Source organism: Malus domestica, chromosome 11, assembly GCF_042453785.1.
Source record: "Malus domestica chromosome 11, GDT2T_hap1".
Classification (NCBI taxonomy): Eukaryota; Viridiplantae; Streptophyta; class Magnoliopsida; order Rosales; family Rosaceae; genus Malus; species Malus domestica.
In genome coordinates, this window is record NC_091671.1 from 31840295 (window position 1) to 31844286 (window position 3992).

Below are 3992 nucleotides of genomic sequence, written 5' to 3' on the forward strand. Positions count from 1 at the left end.
CTACTGATGCTCCGGTTAGAAGATATGACTACGGGACAGAGGTCCAAGGCCGAAGGGGTAGAGGAAGACCTAGGAAAACTTTGGAAGAGACTCTAAGAAAAAACTTTGAGTACTTGGATCTGACGGAGGACATAATACAGAACCAAGCGCAATGACGTTCTAAGATTCATATAGCCGACCCCCACTTAGTGGGGAAAAGTTTTGTTGTTGTTGTTGTTGAACGTCTTTCTTCTCGGCTAACATGCAAAAGTCTTTCAGTTAATAATATTTTATTCAACACATGTATTAGAGAGAAAAACAAAGAATGCGAACCCCGAGGGATAATTGTGGTGTAAAAATCATTTCTTTAAAACATAAGGAAAGAGTGTTAGTAATAATTTTTTTATACTAATTATATATACTAAAACTCAGTTGCTGAGCACTGTTCATTAATAGTGATTTGACGAATTTGCCCTTCATTTGCTACTCGTTCTAAACTTTTTAATGTTAGTTGCACAGTTAATTTACTAATTTACCCCTCTGTACACGTGTTGCTCATCGTGTAAGGGACGAACGACGAAGGTTGGAATAGCAGGGCCTCTTCCATTTACTTCCATAATAGATTCTCGAGCTCTTCCCCCTCTCCACTTCCTCCACGACAACGGCTCTAGCCCTTCTCCTCATACTGTGACACAACTTCCTTGCCAATTCGAGCTGCTCAAGCAAAACATCAACGCCTCCTCAACACGTTTTTCCGACGTGCTTTACGTCGGTCTTCACCGTTGACATAAACCTCGCGACCTCATGTACTCAAGGTATAGATTTAACTTTGAATCTCCCTTGCGAAATGTTTACAGTTTTTCATATGGGTTTTTTGAATTACAAGAAATTTGGTCTTCCTAAGATTTATTTGTTGTTAATTTTACGGTTTATTTGTTTTCCACTAATATGATTGAATGGTAAATTAGTTGTATATATATTAAAAAAAATTGAACTATTGCTCTCGAACTCGCCTCAACCTAGGTTTTTGTTTTTTTAGGTTTTTGTTTGCAGCTCTCGAACTCGCCTCACCCACAAATTTGGCTTTGACCGTTATTTCTCCTCTTTGGCTTCTATTTCCATCTCTGACCCGTTCAGCTTCAATTGGGCTTGAGTAGGCAGTCCACGCCTGCCTTCTTTTACGTCCAAGGATAATTGGTATCAAATATTTGCATTTTCATTGTTTGAAGTAGGAAACACCATTTTTTTTCTCTGATTTTGTTTTTTCGAAGAGGTAAAAGAGTAATTTTTTGTGTGCAATTTGTTAGGATTTAAACATTTGCCTTTCTGGGTTTTTATTTTACATGCAATTGATGAAAGTTTTAATTCTCAGAGAAATACAAATGTACTAGGTCTTGTAACTATCATTTTTGTGTCTCATGTTACACAGCCCAATTTCAGAAATCAAATGGAATGGCTTTTTATTTTTGGGTTTACTTGGACAATAAAGAAGTGCTCGAATGTTGGGTCTAAGACGAGATTATTTGTATGTATATGCAGTGTCTTTAAAGCTTGAACTGTTTGAAAGGATGCGCTTCGATTTTACTAAAGGACTCAATCAGAGATTCTCCCTTAGTCACATGTCTGATCAGACTTCCAATTCATTCCCATCATCATTCTATTTAATCCTTATAATTTGGACACTGATATGAGTCATAACGCTCCTCTGCCATCAGTGTGTTCATGGGACCTACAGAGATTCCTTCACAATCTCACGAAACTATTAAAATTCCCACTGCTTACTATGAGTTTGGTGCCAACTTTAAAGATCCAAAGGTAACTTACCGTGTTATGAAATTAGTCATCAGGGATACTGAAATTAGTCATCGTGCAATTGAAGATTTGTATTTAACTTTTACGTTTTCATAGTTGTTCCATGTTTTGATATGATCTTATATTTAACTTTCATAGTATAATCATATTTGCACATTTCTTTCTTTGCAATAGGTAGATGAATGTGGTAGTAATTCAGCATCTACACATATGGTGGATTGTACTAGTGAATTTACCACAAATAAGGTAATATTTGGCTTGACGCAATTGATTTACTTATACTCTTGTATGTTTATTCATAATATGCAATTTTGGTACGTAGTTATTCAAGAGTAGAGAAGAATTAATACAATGGGCTCGAGAAGTTGGGAAGGTTAATGGTTTTGTTATTGTGACGTTACGATCCAATCAAGGTGGAAAAGATAACCGAAGCCCTAGACTTACATTGGGTTGTGAAAGGAATGGACAATATGTAAGTCGAATTCACAAAAAAGACATAAAGGATGAAGATAGAAGAAATTCTGGAACGAAAAAAAAGTGGATGCCCGTTTCAATTAAAGGGTAAAAAGCTAGCAACTGATGATGATTGGATATTGACGGTAGTTATTAGAGTGCATAATCACACAGTAGCAGACCATTTGGAGGGTCATTCATTTGCTGGTAGATTATCTTCGGAAGAGACTTCATTATTGATTGATCTGTCTAAAAGTTTGGTGCAACCAAATGGGATTTTGACTACACTAAAACGAAGAGACAAATGAAATGTATCTACACTGAGGACAATTTATAATGCATGTCAACGTTTGAGGCTTTTAGAGAAAGGTGGGAGGTCCCAAATGCAACAATTGATGAGTAAGTTATCTGAGCATAGGTACACTGAGTGGCATAGGAGTTGCCAGAAGACTAATATTATTTTGGACTTATTTTGGACACACCCGACTTGTTTGGAATTGTTACATTCATTTCCACATATTTTGATTATGGATTGTACATACAAGACCAATAGGTATTGTATGCTATTGTTAGAAATTGTTGGAGTTAAGTCAACTGATATGACATTTTATGTTGGGTTTGTTTATCTTTCTGCGAAACGAGAAGATAATTACGTTTGGGCCTTGATTATATTGCGAGGACTCATGGATGGTATTGTTATGCCTGATGTTATTGTGACAGATAGAGAAATGGCTTTGATGAGGGTCATTGAACTTATATTTGGTACAAGTAAGCATTTACTATGTAGATGGCACATCAATAAAATGTGGTAGCCAAGTTCAAAAAATTATATAAGTCCAAGGAAGATTGCGATAAATTTTTGGAGAAATGGAATACAATGGTTACATCTTCTACTAAAGTCGATTTCATAAGGCATACAAGACAACTATGCAATGAGTTTAGTATGTATCAAGAGATGCTTCAATATGTGATAGATACTTGGTTGAATCCATATAAAGAAAGGTTTGTTGCAACATGGATCGATAAATTTATGCACTTTGGGAATACAACCTCAAATAGGTAAGCATTTACCATTAGTTACTTTATTTTCATTTTCATTTTCTAGTCAGATTGCTAAACCCTTATTACTTTAACAGGGCTGAGTCTTCACATGCCAAATTAAAAAGACATCTTGGAAGTAGCCAAGGAACATTTGAGACATCCTGGGAAAGTATACATACTCTGCTTGGGTTGCAGCACACTGAAATCAAGGCTTCTTTTGAGAAAAGTTTGATAGCAGTGCATCATGATTTTAGACATTCAGATTTCATGGAACTTTGTGGCTTTGTCTCAATTAGTGCACTATATATGGTCCTAAAAGAGCACAAGTTGTCCAAAATGAACAGTATTGACTCCGAGGCATGTGGCCGTGTTTTACGAGACACTCATGGATTACCATGTGCTCATGAGATTGTTAGATACATGAGAGATGATCGACCTATTCCACTTGAGAGCATTGATCCTCATTGGAGAAAACTTGATATAAAGTGTACACCTATAAGAAATGCAGCAGACTACACTTATGATGCAGAGATGGAGTTGTTTCATAGGCATTGGATAGAATCTGATGCAATAGCAAGAATGGTCCTTAAAAGGAAACTTATGGAGTTGGTATTACCACAAACTACTTCACTTGTTGAACCATCTGTGACAACCAAGACTAGAGGTAGGCCCAGTAAAAGATGGATAAATCAACTCATCGTGATCCG

The 3992-nt window shown here is 36.3% G+C and overlaps 1 long non-coding RNA gene across 2 annotated transcripts; it reads left to right on the plus strand.

The window, feature by feature from the left end:
* The first annotated feature begins 546 nt into the window (after nt 1–546).
* On the plus strand, nt 547–3722 carry LOC139189353 (uncharacterized). Of its 2 annotated transcripts, XR_011573223.1 has the most exons (5): nt 1019–1176; nt 1519–1794; nt 1966–2037; nt 2114–3303; nt 3381–3722. It is a non-coding gene; the product is annotated as an uncharacterized lncRNA (long non-coding RNA). The 2 variants fall into 2 exon arrangements; XR_011573222.1 differs by lacking the exons at nt 1019–1176; nt 3381–3722 and adding an exon at nt 547–794 and having other exon boundaries at nt 2114–2912.
* Nucleotides 3723–3992: the final 270 nt, after the last annotated feature.